Source organism: Motacilla alba, chromosome 19 (genome assembly GCF_015832195.1).
Source record: "Motacilla alba alba isolate MOTALB_02 chromosome 19, Motacilla_alba_V1.0_pri, whole genome shotgun sequence".
NCBI lineage: Eukaryota > Metazoa > Chordata > Aves > Passeriformes > Motacillidae > Motacilla > Motacilla alba.
This window is the reverse complement of record NC_052034.1, coordinates 10,214,124-10,231,522: the sequence shown is the minus strand read 5'-3', so window position 1 is coordinate 10,231,522 and position 17,399 is coordinate 10,214,124. Positions and strand designations below refer to the sequence as shown.

Genomic DNA, 17,399 nt, shown 5'->3' with positions numbered 1-17,399 from the left:
GTTCCAGGGATTGGGCTGGGTGCCTGGAGGTTTCTTTATTTTCTTCTCTTGCCAATGGCTCAGCAGCAGGGAGAGGTTCTTGTGAAGGTCTGGTGGCAGCTCTGTGTTTCTGGTGGCCATGGAGGGCCCAGCAGTGGCTGGAGGGGCCACATTGGAGGGACAGTGACAAGAAGTTGTGACAGCTCAGCAAAGGCTCCCAGCCTGAGCAGAGCCCAGGATGTGGCAAATCCAGGCTACAGAGTGGGAGAACGGTGTGGAGGAGAACATGGAACAGTTGTTGGCTGTCTGCTCCAAAGCAGAGCTGCAAATGTCAGATGGAGCTGGAGGAGGTGTTCAGGAGAGGAGAAAGTGGAGCAGCACTGCTGGCGTGGGTAATCCATGGGACTCCTTCCTGCAGGGGAAACTGAAGTAAATGTGATCCTGACAGGGAATGGGAGCATTTGTGGGGGTCTTGGGGCTGTTAGAAGAAGGGGCCTTGAGGGTGGATCAGATCTTCCCTGACCTGGTGCTGCCCTTCCCAGGAGCCAGAACTGCTCTGGAGCTGCAGAGCTGCAGCTGTCCCTGGGCCAGGCTGAGCATTCCAGGTGCCCCCAGTGCCCTTCCTTGGGAAGGGATGGAGCCAGCTGGACTTCCCAGTGCCAGAGGGCGCGGATAGGTGGGATATTGGGAAGGGATTGTTCCCTGGGAGGGTGGGCAGGCCCTGGCACAGGGTGCCCAGAGCAGCTGGGGCTGCCCCTGGATCCCTGGCAGTGCCCAAGGCCAGGCTGGACACTGGGGCTTGGAGCAGCCTGGGACAGTGGGAGGTGTCCCTGCCATGGCAGGGGTGGCACTGGGTGATCCCTGATTCCATGGACACTGTCCTAGTGAGCTTCATCCAGGCACAGGGAATGTGTGACTTTGAGGGCACTCCCAGCCCCTTGCTGGGACCTGGGATGGAGTGGATGGGAAGGGATGGATGATGTGCTGCAGCAATAAACTCCTCCTGGGATTCCTGGGGCTGTCCTGTGCAGGGCTGGGAGCTGGACTTGGATGGTCCCTGTGGGTTCCTTCCAGCTCAGGAAGCCCTGTTTCCATGAAACTGGATGGGCTGTTAGGGACTTTTCCTCCTGTTTTGCTCTTCTGTGCTGTTACTAAAATACCCTTGGAGAGAATATCAGGTGGAGATGAGGAACAAGGAGCTACTTTTATCCTTCCCCCATGCCCTGGATGGCCTGGGGAGGTCCTGGAGCAAATCCTCCATGTCCAGGATCCCTCCTGGGTCTGCAGTCCCTCTCCACAGGCAGCTGGCACAGGGATACAGCCTGTGGAAGGAGCACACCTGGGATTTCCCTGCTCCTCGTTATTCCTTGGCCACTGTGGAGTCCCCTGGAGCTCTTGGTAACCTGCAGAACTCACAGCAGCTTTTCCTGAGCACTGGAGGTGTTGTTTCAGTGTCTCCAGGATAACAGGCAGGTTCTGTCCAGCACAGCAGGATCAGCTGAGAGGGATGTGGGAGCCTCTGGATGCAGCAGCTGCTTCCCAGCTTGGGATAAGCCAGCAGCAGTTTCTGCTTTGAGGGAGAAGCTGCTTCCATGGAGAGGAGTGGGAAAGTAACAGAAGCTTTGGGTTTTCCTCCTGAACTGACTTAGGAACTTTGCTCCCTTCTCACTGCTTCCTTAGGGAGACAATCCCCCCTCTCTCCTGAGATGTTTTCATAGCAAACTTCCAAATTCAGGTGTTGGACCAGGATCCCCCTCCCAGGGAGGGCAGTTGTGCACCCCTGAAAGAGCCCCAGCAGGCACCAGTTCTGTGAGAAAGGGATTGGTGCTGGATTCTTTCCCTTCCTGCAGTTGCCTCCTTGGTGCTGCAAATCCAGACCAGGGCCAGGTTTCCTTGGAATTGAATTATGTATTTAATGGCCAGGCTGCCAAGAGCAGTCATGTGGGCTTGATTCTATTTCCTATCAATCTAAATCGATTCATATTTGCAAAAATACTTCCAGAGTCATTTTATCAACCAACTCCATTATTGCCTGGGGGAATTCAATGGAATTTTAAGGTGGGACCAGTTCCACTTGGTATTCCAGGCAAACCAGGAGGTTTAGGGTGCTGTGTCTGTGCTCATACTGTGCAGGGGTATTGTGGGGATATATTGAGTATTTGTATTGAGGCTATAGTGACCCTGCCTCTGCAACACTGCACTGTGTCCCTGGCAGTGCCACAGCTCCCTGTCACACTGACTGCTCCCAGTGCCTCTGGAGTCAGGTGCTGCACACTCAACTCAAGATCATTTCCCCAGCATTTGTCATGTGCCAGGGAGCCAACCCACCCTAGATAATCCAACTGGTGGAAAGGGGGAAGCTGCTGTGCACTAGAGGCACTGGGCCTCTCTTCCCTGTGCCCCTGAGTGCAGAGCAATCCCCACATTGTCATAAATAACAATCCAGGCAAAATGGAATTATTCCTGGGGTGCTTTGGAGAGTGCTCTGGAAAGAGGGTCAGCAGTACTGGAGAGCCAGGATCAGAGTTGGAGCAGAGAAGAGGTGGAACTGATTTCTTTTTCTTCTTATCTGTTGGAAGATAAGGAACAGAGAGGTCCCAAAGCTCTGGGAGCTGTGGCTGTTGCTCGGTGGGGAGTGCCTGCTGCCCTCTCCGGGGCTGCTTCCCAGCATCCTGCTCCTATTTAAGGCTGTGTGGTGCTCCAGGACGTTTACCTGGAGGTCTGGCTCACCTGTGACAGTCACATCTGTGAGCACTGGGATGTGTTTTTGGCCACCCCTGCCCTGGGCTGGGGCTCTGGGGTGGCTGCAGGAAGGGCATGGCCCAGCTCAGAGCTGCTCCTGCTCCTGTCAGTCCAGAGGTCCAATTCCAATGGCTCCAGGACCAGGAAATGTCTCCTTGCCCTTACTCTTGGCCAGCTGCAGCCAACAGGATTGGTGTGATCCATAAGCAGGCTGTGGGAGGCAGCCATGGGCAGAGGGCAGTGCTTAAAATGCCAAAGTGCTGATCCCTGTGCTGTGACCCCCTCATGCAGAGCCTGGCCCTGGCCTTGCTCCCGCTGCTCAGCAGGCTGGGGACAGCCCAGGCAGACTCCAGGCTGCTCCTGGGCACAGAGGGACAGGGCATGGCCTCGGCACAGAGCCTGCAGGGGTGCAAGGGGAGAAGGAGCCATCTTTAGAGAATAAGGAACCATCTTTAGGCCATCTGTACTGAAATAGTGACTCAGGAGTCATGCTTCCATTTCTTTCTGAAGTTTTTGTTGCATTTGTGAAAGGCAGCACAGGAGGTCCACAGGGACAGGACACGGAAGTGGCTTTGTGTCACCCCTTCTCCATGCAAAAGAGTGTCACGCCCTCTCCCGCAGCTTTCTGCAGAGCACCTGGAGGCGTTACCCAGGGGAAGCTTCCCAGCAGTCAGAGCTGTGTGCTGGGCTGGGAGAAGCAGATGTGGATGTGGGAGGCAAAAGCCCTTTCCAGAACTCTGGAAGGCTTGGAGAAAGGGAGGCATCAAACGGCTCCAAATACTGGGCTGGAAGCAGAGCAGGCAAGGAAAGGGAGCTTTGCTTTTCTCTCATCCCTTCCCACCACCCAAAGGCCACCAACTTGAACCAGACCCAGCTGGAAAAAGTTCTTCCCATGATTTTATGTTGTTTTTCTTATCAGCTCTTGCTGCACCTTTTTTTCCCCCTACATTCTCATTTCTTATCCAGTCCCTTGCATGAATAAGAGATGCCACATCTTTCCCTGACATGTCTCCCTGCTATAAATATCCCTCTGATCAGAGAGAGCATGGACCTGATGTGTTTAGATGTATCCTGGATCCTAAGTGACATTTCTCCAATATTGTGTCTTTAATGGGAATTCACTGATTAGGTGCAGAAAAGGCTCCAGGAGACGCCTGGGCTCACTTTAATACAAAGAGTACTACGGTTGCTAAGAGACTGATACTTCAACTTTGGAAATCTTCATCCCCACTCGATAGATTATCTTGGCAAATTGGACTTTCTGAGTTGGCAGCAAATGGGAAAGAGTAACTTTTAAAAATAGAGATAATTTAGGTGACGTCAAAGGCATCTGGTGTCCTTTTCCAGCAACGTGAGACTGATCTATTTTGCTTTGTGTATAAATCACTCTGCATCCAGCGTGAGGCTCTGCTTACGCCTGCGCTTGGGGCTGGTTTATTAATAACCCCTTTGTGTTTGGGATATTCGGTCAGGTTTGTGGCAGGGAAAGCAGCTCTGGGATATTTGTTTGGGATATCTGGCCAGGTTTGTGGCAGGGAAAGGAGCTCTGGGATATTTGTTTGGGATATCTGGCCAGGTTTGTGGCAGGGAAAGGGGCTCTGTGTTTGCAGCACACAGGACCTGTCCAGCCGCTGCACTGGGAGCAGCTCAGCTCTGTGCTCGGAGCAGAGCAGCATCTCCTGAGCCCTGACACCCCCGGGCTGGACAACGGCTCATGGGGACAGTCCCTGCTCCACTTTCCCGAAAATCCCGAAAATCCCGAAAATCGGCTCCTCATCCCCGCGGGGACCCTGCCGGGCTCGCCCTGCCTGGCTGAAGGCTCCATTCCCACCTCGCCCACGGGCTGAGTCCTCAGCCTGGCTCCCACCCGGGATCGGGGTGAGCAGGGAAGGGGGAGGCACGTCTGGGCTCAGTCAGCCCTCACCATCCCTGCTGGCTCGGGGGAGCCTCCGAAATGGCACAGGAGGCTCTGGATGCCAGCCGGGAATCCAGCAGGGATTCAGGAATCGGGCACGGACTGGGGAATCAGGCAGGGATTTGAGAATCTGGCAGGGATTCTTGTGTTTGGAATGTGGCAGGGATTGGGGCTGGGAATCAGGCAGGGATTCGGGAATCCATCAGGGATTGTGGCTGTGAATCAGGCAGGGATTTCTTGTGTTCGGAATGTGGCAGGGATTTGGGCTGGGATACAGGTGGGGATTTGGGAATCTGGCAGGGATTCAAACTGGGAATCAGGCAGGGATTCTTGTGTTTGGAATCAGGCAGAGATTCTTTTGTTTGGAATCAGGCAGGGATTGGGGCTGTGCATGAGATGCAGCAGAGAAGGAATGAGGGAATTGGAGAAGAGGATGGAAAGGGCGGCACGAGGCTGGTGTGAGAGAAAGGGAATAAATCAGGAATGACTCAAAGCCAGGGTGTGGGAGGAGATGGCCCCAGGTCCCTGGAGGACAAGGATCTCCCTGTGTGGTGGGGCAGGAGAGGAGGGAATGATGGAACCCACAGAGAAAAGGCACTCCAGGAGTGCATCTGTTGGGAGGATGAGCTGGAAGAGGCTCAAACACCTGCTGGAGGATTTTCCAGCCATCACCTGTATCCTGGCAGCACCTTTCCCAGGGATTTTCCATGGTTCAGCTCCTGAAGTCACACAGATAAGTCGTGGCTGCCTGTGTCACCTCAGCACTCTGGGGAAGGCTGTCCCCACCTCAGGTGTGGCTCTGCCTCCCAGACAGAGATGGATGGCCCAGCATAAATTATCTCCTCCAAAGCAGAGCTTAAGGTGGACTTCTCCAGAGTTCAGACAGCACACTGGAATTTTAATGTCAGCTCTGAAATGCAGGTGCAGCCTCTGTGCTTGGTTGTGTGCTCAGGTTCTGAGATATCCTGGTATTTTTAGAAACACTCATTTGTTCCAAGGACCAGCAGATACAGAAGTGGCCACTGAAACGTGACCGTGGGATGTATTTTGGAGATATTGAGTGAACAGGAGTGAGATGATGATAAAGGCAAGGGTTATATGGCTTTTTCCAGCTCAGACAATGCCCTGTAATTGTGTGTCAGGAGTCCTTCAGCTTTGAGATCACACCAGTTAATTAAAGCATCCCTCTGAAGAGCCTGAGTGCTGGCAGCTTTGCTGCCTCCTTCTCAAGCACAAAACAGCCTCTGAAGGCAGCTCTGGTGTTCAGTGCATCCATCTGGATGGGAACAAGCACTTGGGAAATGGGAGATGTGATGGAATCCACCTCTGGTTTTACTGGGATGAAGCAGGTTGGTTTCCACCCCAGGCACGGGAGGGAGGAGCAGCCTTTGTGCTGTACTCTGAGCCTTCCCTGCCACTCACTTTTGGTGGCCTTATCTCAATCCCAAAGTCTGTGATCTGTGACACACTGACATGGGAATCCTGCTGAAGTTTTTGTTTCTCCTGGGTATCCCAGAATCCCAGGCTGGTCAGGCTGGAAGGGAGCCCAGAGGGTCACTGGTGCCACCTCCCTGCTCAGGCAGGGCCATCCCAGAGCCCAGGGCACAGGATTGTGTGCAGAGGGCTCTGCAGGATCCCCGCTGAGAGAGACTCCAGCCCCTCCCTGGGCAGCCTGTTCAGGGCTGGGCACTGCCCAGGGCAGAAGTTCTGCCTCCTGTGCAGGGGCACTCGCTGGGCTCAGGCCCTGCCCGTGGCTCTGGTGCCACTGCTGGGCCTGGAGCAGAGCCTGGGCCCTGCTCTGCCCCTCCCTGCACACAGGGACACCCAGGGACAGACAGGGACACCCAGGGACAGACAGGGACAGACAGGGACACCCAGGGACACACAGGGACACCCAGGGACAGACAGGGACACCCAGGGACACCCAGGGCTGAGGGCCCCTCTCAGCTGGGGCTCCTCTCCAGCCTGAGCAGCTCCAGCTCCCTCAGCCTTTCCTGGGCACAGAGATGCTCCAGGCCCTCCTCATCCTCCCAGCCTGAGCTGGCCCCGCTCCAGGAGCTCCTGTCCCTGCTGTGCTGAGGATCCTGAGCTGCCTCTCCCCTGGCCCAGCCTGAGGCCGTTCCCTCTCCTCCTGTCCCTGTTCCCTGGAGCAGAGCCCGACCCCCCCGGCTGTCCCCTCCTGTCAGGAGTTGTGCAGAGCCACAAGGGTCCCCCTGAGCCTCCTTTTCTCCAGGCTGAGCCCCTTCCCAGCTCCCTCAGCTGCTCCTGGGGCTCCAGCCCCTCCAGGGCTCTCTCATCCTGAGGGGCTCAGGACTGGACACAGCCCTCGAGGATGTCAGCAGGGCCAGCACAGGGGACAAAGGGAACAATCCCTGCCCTGGCCACTCTGTTTTTGATACAGCCCACGATGCTTTGGCCACCTGGGCACCTGCTGGGGTCATCTTGAGCCAGGGCCAGAAAGGTTCAGGTCCCCCTTCTCTGATATTTGATGCACACAGAGGGTCTTTGGGGCTGCTCCCAGGATCTGGGAATGTAACCTGGGGAGGATTTAAAATTCATCTACTCCATAGTGCCTCCAGAGACTGCTAAACCTTGGAGGAGCGCCCCAAGAGGATTCTGTCGACTGCTGCCGCACCCAGATGGATCTGATCATCTGCAGGGAGTAAAATAACGAGGCTGTTCTTTGGTGTCCCAGTCCAAGCAGTCCGCACCAGCAAAGAGCCCAAATCTCATTTCTCTTCCTCATTCCAGCAATGTTTGTTTTCATTCCACCAGAGGAAGAGCTGCCAAGCTCCTGCTTTGGGATAGGACAAAAAAAATGAGGGAAAAGAAAGAAAAATATGTTAGCAAAAGGTAGGAAATGAAAAGAAACTAGTTCTTCAGCACTATTTAAAGTGTCATTAAAGCTTGCAAGGAAGGCAATCCCTTCCAAGCTGGATTGTCTGTGCTTGCCTCCAACACATTTTTCCAATGGAATTCTCAAGGACTGCTTTCAGGTACACAGCACCCAGAGAGAGAACAGGGATTTATTCTCAGGAAGGCTTTATTCTAACAGGCCTTTGATGTGCAGAAATTGCAGTTTCATTCAAACAACCAAACAGGAGAGAAATGCAAATATTTCAATCACTCTCCTGGAACATTTGGAGGATTCAAGGTTTATAGCTATTTTTCCTGTTTTCTGCAAAAGGTAGACAGAGGAAAAAGAAACCCAGGAAAGCTTCTCCTACACCTGCTATTAAATATTTTGGAAGTAGAAACTCCCTCTGGATTTGCAGAATTGGGAGGGTCCTTGCAGGTCTCTCCATATCCCCACGACCTGGCAGGTTCCACTGAGTCTCCTTCAGAAATGAAATCCCCAAATCACGAGACGGAATTTGTTCCCATCAGTGAGAAGCTTCCAAATATCCCTTTACATTTCCAGAGGTGGTTGTTTGAAACTACCTTTACAACTCCTCTCCCTGATTTCTTTGGTTAGAAATCAGGCTGGGCTTGTTTTTTGTACTGTTGGGGACAAGAAATACAGAACAGCCCCAGTCCCACATGCCAGGAGCTGCCTGGAGATCAAACCCAGGGGAATTCCATTCCCCTCTTTGATGCAGCCCCTTCTGGTGTTGTGGATGGACCTTCAGCCAAATGAGCACTCACAATGCAGCTCCAGGGTAAAATTCCAATTTTGGAGGGGTCTGCAATGAGTTTGCTGCTCTCTGCACAGGGCAGTACTTGGGAATTGCTGACAAAGCTGCTGGAGCCATGTCAGTTTTCCAGACGGGCTGAAGTGTTGCTTGTGAGACTTTTTGGGGCTCCCTGTCCCTTAAGGGAAACACTCCAGTGATGCTTTGGGAAAAGCTTTCCCAAACTGCTTTGGACTTCAACAAATGGAATTCTTCCATGGAAACCTTTTCCATCCCCAAAATGCAGATTTGATTCCATCCCCTGTTGGCAATGGCCCTTTCAGCCAGAAATAATGGTAGGGCTTCATTTTGGGAATGCTGCAATATTTCCTTTGGAATGGATGATTTCAGTGTTTAAAATATTAAATAACAGGACCGTGAAATACTGGGAATCCAGTGGGGTGAAGCCTTTTCTGGAAACCATTCCCAACAGGAATGATGGATGAGCTTTGGTTCTGTTCCACTGCAAAGCCACGGCAAGGAAAGCAAACCAAACCAAGCAGTGGACTAGTTCCCAAATTTCCTCACTTTTCTTTTGGCCAAAATATATAGAGCCTTTTGCTCCACTGTGGCCTGATCCCAGCTGCTAGAATGCTGAAGAAGAGGCAGCCAGGCTGCCCAAAAGCTCCTTTTCCTTTTCCTTTTCCTTTTCCTTTTCCTTTTCCTTTTCCTTTTCCTTTTCCTTTTCCTTTTCCTTTTCCTTTTCCTTTTCCTTTTCCTTTTCATTTTCCTTTTCCTTTTCCTCTTTTTATTGTTTCTTTTTGTTTTTATTTGCCTTTTTGCCTTTTTTCCTTTTCCTTTTCCTTCTCTATTTTTTCTTTTTCATTTTCTTTTTCTCTTTTTCTTTTTCTCTTTTTCTCTCATTTTCTTTTTCTTTTTCTCTCTCTTTTTCTTTTCCTTTTTTCTTTCCTTTTCCCTTTTTGTTTTAATTTTCATTTTTCATTCCCTTTCATTTTCTCTTTTTAGTTTTTTCATTATTTTTTCACACAGTTTTCTCTTTTTTATTTTTATTTTTCTTTTTCCCTCTTTTCCTTTCTCATGTTCTTCTTCTTTCTCTTCTTTTTCTGCATTTTCCTCACCTTTCTTTTGGCCAGACTATCTGGAATTAACCCTTTTTGCTTCATCCCAGCTGCCAGGAGGCTGAGGAAGAGGCAGCCAGGCTGCCCAAAATCCAGTGGAACATGGAATTGTGATTTCTGCCTGCAGGCTCTGGGCAGTTCCCAGCCCATCCCTCTGGTTCTGTGGGATTGCCCCCACATCCATCTGCCCTTGCTGCTAACTGCTCTCTGCCTGATGGCAATCCTGAGTTTGTGCAGGAATTTCCGGGGGCATTTCCAGGGACATTAGGGAGCCTGGGGCTGCAGGTTCAGGTGCTGAGGACTGAGGTCACAGCCCCTCACCTGTTGGGCTGTTCCTGTTTCTCAGGGATTCGGAGATGTACAGGGATCCCTTGGAAGGTGAAAGTGCTGGCTGGAGTTTGGAGATTGCAGAGATTGACAGCCCCAAAATGAGAAGGTGCTCAATTTAGGGAAAGGGAAAACAATGGGGGAAACTGCCCCAAAGCAAGGGCAAAAATCTGAGTTTAATTCTGCACTCAGGTTTGGGGTTCTGTGCACAAAGAGCAGAGTTTGTGTCTGAGGCTGGCACCAGGAGGGGAATTCTGGCATGGCCAAGTCCTTCCCAGAGTTTCCGTTCCAAACAGAGCTGGTGCTGCCTCTTTCCTCCTCTGGAGCCAGGACTGTGACTCCTTCCCTGAGCTCCCAGCAGTGAGGAGACAGAGACAGGATGTGTGGAGTGGGATTTGCTTGCTGGGCTCCTGATCACCAGCTGTGCTCTCAGGGAAGCATTTCTGTGTTAGAATCACTCAGGACTTCTGGAGAAAAGATTTTTCCAGAATAGAAAAGATTTTGGGACTTGGGGAGCAGAAAATGCACAGTAATAGGAATTTTGGATGAAAAGCATGAAACCAGAGGCATGCTGTGGTCCTTTCCAGGGGCAGTTGCTCACCTTTGATGGGGATATAGGAGAAACAAGGAGTGGGAATTAATCCAAAGGATGCTGAGGGTGGCTGCCCCTGGATCCCTGGCAGTGTCCCAAGGCCAGGCTGGACACAGGGGCTTGGAGCAGCCTGGGACAGTGGGAGGTGTCCCTGCCATGGCAGGGGTGGCACTGGATGGGCTTTAAGGTCTCTTCCAACCCAAACCATTCCAGGATTCTGTGAAATCTGCTGAGAAGAAAGGGATGAGAAGGATGGGAGCTGGAGGTACTGCTCCCATCCCACCTGGAGGATCTGGGGGAATGAGAAGGAATATTTCACTGTGGGCTCAACTCCTGAGTCCTGAGCAGACTCAGCAGGGTCCAAGGTCCTTCTCTGGTCCTGAGTAAAACCACAGTAAGGTCTTGTTAACCTGGGCTTAATGGGAAGTTAATTAAAGGCAGAGGGGTTGGGAAAGCAACGGAACTGCAGGAAAAGCTGCTGCAGGCACTGCTTGTCCTTCTGCAGGGTGAGTTTGGAATGGGGAGGAGGATCCCAAACCATCCCCTTTGTCACAGTCAGGTCTCAGGGTCTGTAACAAATGATCCCTATGGGCTGTCCCAAGGACATGATTCCACATGGCACAGGAATACTGGGCAGGAAATTTCCAACAGAGAGTGCTCAAAGTCCAGCTAAGGCTCTGGGAGGTCCAGGGAAGGAACTGCACGTGAAGGGAGAGCTTCTGCTTCCTACTGGGCACAGACTGAGAGCTTCTGGTTGGAGACCTATGGAGCTCATTCCAGCAGGAAATCGGGGCAGGATGCAAATTCCATCCATCAACCAGAAGGAACAATCCCACTTGGCTGCTGGGAGAGCAGGGATGTGAGGAGTGTGTGGGACGTGAGGGATGTGAGGGATTGGGGGATGTCAGGGGTGTGAGGGATGTGAGGGGTGTGAAGGATGTGAGGGATGTGGTGGATTGGGGGATGTGAGGGATTGGGGGATGTGAGGGATAAGAGGCATGAGCGGGATGTCTGGGATGTCCAAGATGTGAGGGATGAGCAGGATGAGCAGGATGAGCGGTACGGGAGGGATTGGGGGATGTGAGGGATTGAGGGATTGGGGGATGTGGGGGGATGTGAGGGATTGGGGAATGTGGGGGGATGTGAGGGATTGGGGAATGTGGGGGGATGTGAGGGATGTCCGGGATGAGCGGGAGCTGGAGCAGGGGAGGCTCGGGAGGGGAGCACTCTGCTCCGTGCTGCTCTGCCTGTTTGCTGATAGAGAGAGCTGTGAAAGGGAGATGGAGCTTTCTTTGGAAAACACTGGAAAATTATTCCCTCCTCATTCAGCCTTTTAGCATCGGGTTCTGGAGTTGTAAACAAAAGTTGTAGCATGAATCAGGAATTTATCTGCCTTGTAGTGCTAATCTCCTTTCAGTGTGGGGTGTTGTTTTTTTTTTCTTCTTCTTCTTCCTTCTTTTCCTTCCTTCTTCTTTCTTCTTTTTCTTCTTCTTCTCCTTATTTCTTCATTTCCTTTCTTCTTCTTCTTCTTCTTCTTCTTCTTCTTCTTCTTCTTCTTCTTCTTCTTCTTCTTCTTCTCCCTTCTTCTTTTTTTTTTCTTTTTCCTACTTCTTCCTTCTTCTTTTCTCCCTTTTTCTTTATTTTCTTCTCTTCCATCTCTTCTCTTTATTATTTTTCTTCTTTCTCTTTTTGTCTCTTTTTCTAAAATTTTCTCTCTATTTTTCTTTTTCTGTCTCATTTTCTTCTTCCTTTTTCTTTTCCATCAAGGCTGGCTAACACATTTTTCCCTGGCCTTGCCCATCCTGGGTTATGGAACTTGCAGGAAGTCCCACAGAGTTCCTGGCTCTGGACCAGCCCCACCTGGGGAGCAGGGCTGGGGAGGACCCCAAGCCCACCTGGGACAGGGGAGCTCTGGGGCTGCTTCCAGGGCATTTCCATGGTCAATAATCCATGGCAGGGAAGCTCAGGAAGAGCCTGTGCCAGTGCTGTGGGATTCCCTGGATTTGTCTGGGTGTTTGGAGCCCCTCTCTTGCAGAGGTTTTGTTTTGGACAAGTCAAAGGAAGGGTCTCTGTGGTGGCACCTCAGCCAATGTCCCTCAGAGTCACACAGTTTGTGCCAGGGGACCAAACCCCCCTGGAATGAGGTGTGTCCCCATACCCATCTCTGCAGGGGGACAGGGATTTGCAGTGGATGTGCCACAAAAAGCTGGTTTTTTATCCAGGGAGCGGAACTGGGCCGTTGGCTTGGGCAGAGCCCCTGTCCTGGTGCTGCTGTTCAGAATTCCAGGGCTGGGTGCCCAAAAAACCCTGGTGGAGATCCAGAGAGCCAGGGATGCAGCAGGAGGGGAGGGCAGGGATCTGAGGAAAGGTTTCAAGCAGTGGCTGACAGCTCAGAACATGAGCCCTCATTTAGGAATTCACATGGAATAATCTGTAGGAACAGGAAATTATCTGTAAGGATTAATATTGAATTGTGTATAGGAAATAATATGGAACCATCCGTAGGAATTTACATTGAATCATCTGCAGGAATTAACATGGACTCACTTGTAAGAACAGGAAATTATCTGTAAGAATTTACATAGAATCATTTGTAGGAATTAACATGAAATCAACAGCAAGAACACAAAATAACCTGTAGGAATTAGCCTGGAATCACCTGTAGGAATGACCCTGGAATCACCTGTAGGAATGACCATGGAATCCCTGTGTGTTTATGTCGACTGCTGCAGAGTGCACTGAAATATTTGATAAAGGATATCAAGACTGAAATATTTGGAATAAAAATGTTCTCAGCAGGCTGGAAGAGGTCCCTGGAGGCTGAGGTTGCTGCTGCTGGAGGTGATTTGGTCACCAAAGCTGCCCAGAACAGACAGAGCCCCATTTCCCAGTGCTCACCCCTGGAACTTCCTCCTCCTTGAGGCCAAATACCCTCATAGCCATTTGTTCCTACACCAGTGGTGCTCCTCACCCAAAATGGCTTTTCCCTGTCCCTGGAATGTCCCCTCCCTCTTCCTGTCCCCTCACAGGTGGAAACCAAAGCCCTGCCCTGGGAGGGTGGGCAGGCCCTGGCACAGGGTGCCCAGAGCAGCTGGGGCTGCCCCTGGATCCCTGGCAGTGCCCAAGGCCAGGCTGGACACTGGGGCTGGGAGCAGCCTGGGACAGTGGAAGGTGTCCCTGCCATGGCAGGGGTGGCACTGGATGGGCTTTGAGCTTCCTTCCAACCCAAACAATTCCAGGATTCCATGAGCTGAGTCCTGCCTTCATCACCCTCCTCACTTCCTTCATTCCAAGCTCATCCCTCAGGCCCAGCCTGGCCCTTTCCCAGCACAGGGAGAGAGAAGGTGATTGTTCCTCCTGATTATTCCCCAGACACTGACAACTTGGTTTTTCCTCCTGATTTACGGTGGGGTCAGATCACAGCCCCTCCAGCACCACCCTTCCTCTGGTGGGTGAGCCCTGCTCTCTCCTGCAGGGGTTTCCACAGCCAGGAAATTGATACATAACAGTGAAAGCTGCTGGCTTGCCATATCCTTCTGACACCTGCAGGATCACAGTGCTGCTGCCCCCCAGCCTGCCCTCATGGGTTCCCTTAAAAATCCTTGAAAACTTCCCTTTGAGGGTGGATCCGGGAGCAGCAGCCCTCATTCTGTCCTGCATTTCCACGGGAATGGCGGCTCCCAAAGGTTACCTGGAAATGTTCAAGGTGCTTGGGAGCAGAAGCAGCAAAAATGTCTATTCCACAAATCATTTTTTTCCTGGGGAAGGGAGAGATAAATAAAAATCTGCCCAATTCTGTGACAAACAACCCCCCTGGGGACAGAGCAGCCCCAGCCCTCAGTTCTGAGAGCTTTCCCAGCTGTGCCAGGTGAGGAGCACTGGATCGTCTGTGCCTTTGCCATCCCCGTGTCTCTCCCAGCCCCTGGAGCATCGGAGCCCTGTCAGTCCTGCTGGTTATTCCCCATTCCAGCAGCCTGGTCCTGCCGGCTTTGGGGGATGCTGACAGAGGAGCCAGGGGCTGCAGCAGCTCGGGGGGACACAGCCCCAGGGCGCAGGGAGAGCCCGTCAGGGGCTGCTGAGCTGCTCCGCTGAGATCCCAAAAACCAAGGGAAATATTTTGACACTTCCCATTGGAATACGTTGGGGGGGGGCGTTGCCATTAGATAAAAACAGGATTATTTTGACACTTTGCTGCAATTTGTGGCAGGGAAAAAAAAAAAACCCACCCAAAAAACCGAGATTGAGAATAGCAGATGGAGGGCTGGAAATTTCCAATTTTTTAGCCGTAGTAGTGCCAAACCTCACTCCCCGGTTCACTCAAGGACGAGCTGTTTGCAGCTTTCAGATCCTTCCCCTCGTACTCGAGGGCCCAAAGGTGCAATTAAGGACGGCGATGAGTGGGGAGCTTTGGGGCGGTGTTACCTCGGCTCGGATCTCCCCAGTGACAATCTCCCTATGGCCCAATCTCCCCGCCGTCCGGGCCTGGCGGTGATCGCTGAGCGCTGGGCGGGCTGGCTGCGGGGTAATGACACTTTTGGGGTGGGATTTACACCCCAAAGCACCCGAGGGCGGCCGGGGCATGTGATGGAATTAATTCTCCGGGGAATCGTTATTCCTCCTCGTCCAGGAGACACAACAAAATGACGATGGCTGCCCAGAGAAATCACTGGAAATAAACCCGACCAGGGGGAGAGATGAGCAGGAAGGTCGGGCAGGAGCAGGGAGAGGGCTGGGCAGGGACGGGCTGGAGCAGGGTTAGCGGGAGGGGAGGATGAGGATGGATTTTGGGGAGTGAAGCACTTTCGGGCTGAGTGTCAGGGCTCTGGCAGCGCTGTTGGTGCCCTTCAGAAAGGTAATGAAGAACCCTCCTTTCCCTGGTTCTCCCCTCCTTCTCCCGGAGGAGGGATTGATCGGACATGTGCTCAGTAATGGGGAAGCTGTAAAGTGCAGCTGTTCAATGGGAGCAGAGAGAGGGAATGAATTAAAAGCAAACACATCTCCCCCCATTCCCCTCCACAGCTCTGGAAGGCTCAAATAACTCCGGGAAGGGAGAGCTGTGCTCTGGGCTCCTGGGGAACAGGAATCTTCACACCCAGGGAGGAACCTCGGGATAAACTTTCCTGGGAAACCTTTTAGGGCCGGCTCTGCTCCTGCTGCCCAGCCCCTTCTGCCCCCTAACCCTGACTAATTTGTTCCTTTCTGTTCACTGGACTTGCACCCTTCCAGTTCTTCCCAGCCTTGGATCATTTGAGAGTTTAATCCATGTTTTGGCCACTGCCTCTTTGAGGTCATTAACAAAGGTGTTAATCAGGATGATTGGGCAGCCAGGGCTGGCTGGGACTTGGAGCAGCCTGGGATAGTGCAACAAGGTGAGCCTTGGTCCCTCCCAACCCCAGTCACAGCAGGACTTGGTGATTTCATGGGGCAGGATGAACTTCTCTGATTTTTCCTGGGATCTCTTTTTCCCCTTTTATCCTCTAGAACAGTTCTGTGTCAGCTGCCCACATTTGGGAGTAAATGAAGACACTACTTACAGAAAGAGGAATAAATATTGGGATTTCTGACCCCCTAGGGAGGGGAAATCCATGTGCTTGGTTTTCTCTGCTGCCACCCAGGCTGGGCAGGGGGAGAGGGCAGCTCCTGGGGCAGCAGCACCTCAACACCCTCCCCCCTGTGATCCTGAAAGACAGAACAGGGCTCTGCTTTTTTGGATCAGGGCAAAGCATCCCTGTGGGGACGCTGGAATAGGAAAGATCCCAAAGCTTTTCCCAAGCCCTAGCACTGTCTGTGGAGAGACTGACTCCATGGACCACATCCCCTCGCAGCTCTGAGCTGGGAGCATCTGTTGCCATGGTGACTTGGTGGGGGAAGTCATCTGGGGAAAGGGAGGCTGTATTTTTAGCTTTGGGTAATGAAATGTAACAGCTGGAGAGGAAGGTGAGGGACAGCCAGGGGCCACAGGGCCCTGGAGCAGGGTTTGGGAGCAGGGCTGGTTTGGGGGAGGGTGCTCAGGATGGGCAGCACCTGCAGGAGCCTGGGAATAACCCCTGGGAAGAGAAGGGCATGAAGAGGAGCTGTTCCATGGTGAGATAAGGAGGAGGCTTTGCCTGAGGTCACACTGCTCCCTGTACAGTGTGTTCAGCCTATAAATAGCTCATACCTACCTCTGCACAAGTGGTATTTATAGAGCGGGGAGGGGAAAGGCTCCGTTTGGTGTTTGGTGATGGTAGTGGATTTGGGGAGGATGTGCCAAGCTTGAGCTAAAGTTCAGGTCTTTGAGAGGAACAGAAAACCCCAAATGGGGGGGGGTGGGGTTGGTTTGCTCAAGGCTCAAAGGTTGAGTGCTGTTAATGCAGCTTTTGGGGTGGGTGTGCCTGGAGAGGGCCCTCAGCTGGAGCTGCTGTGTGGATATTCCACAGCAGAGCCCTGGACAGGTGTCCTTTATCCCTGGCATTTACCCCTGGCATTTGGATCAGTCTCACTCACATGTGAACTTTTCCAGATTCATGTTTTACTTCCTAAAATCCTCTCCCAGCTCCCTGCAATGAATCTTGTTCTTCTGCCTTCAGCTGTCACAAGTTTGTTTTCCCATTAATGGATCTGGGTGTAATATTTACTGCACTGAGCTCTCAGGACCACGCATGAAAGGAGATTTCCCTGCAGCTGGCAGAGTCTGATGGGATTCAGGATTCAGTCCTGAATACTCCAAAGGCTCCTGGAATTATGAGCCAAAGCTTTGAGCAGCCTTCCCACCTCTCCCTTCCAGCGGGGTCGGCTGGCAGGGAGACAGGAAATGGGATCAGGATCCTGCCCCTGGAAATGGGAGCAGTCTGGTGGGGGCAGGGGAGGGGCTGAACCTGGGTGAGATGGTTTAGAAGCAGATTTTGAATTGTAAAGCTTTAAATAAAGCTTAGCAGGGACCACCAGAACCATTCCCTGGTGGGGTCTCATGCTCCTGCCTTTTTCCCAGGAAAATCCAAAGGTTTCCTGTGGCCCCTCTGCAGGGTCTGGTGGCCCCTGACTCCTGGGGACAGGATGGGGTGGGGGGGACACTCTGGCAGCCCGTGAAGGACTGGGAATATTTTCCTTAAAGC

At 52.3% G+C, this 17,399-nt stretch overlaps 1 protein-coding gene across 4 annotated transcripts in view; it reads left to right on the top strand.

The window, feature by feature from the left end:
- CALN1 (calneuron 1) overlaps positions 1 to 17,399 on the top strand; it is a 147,262-nt gene that overhangs the window by 60,859 nt on the left and 69,004 nt on the right. The window lies entirely within an intron of this gene.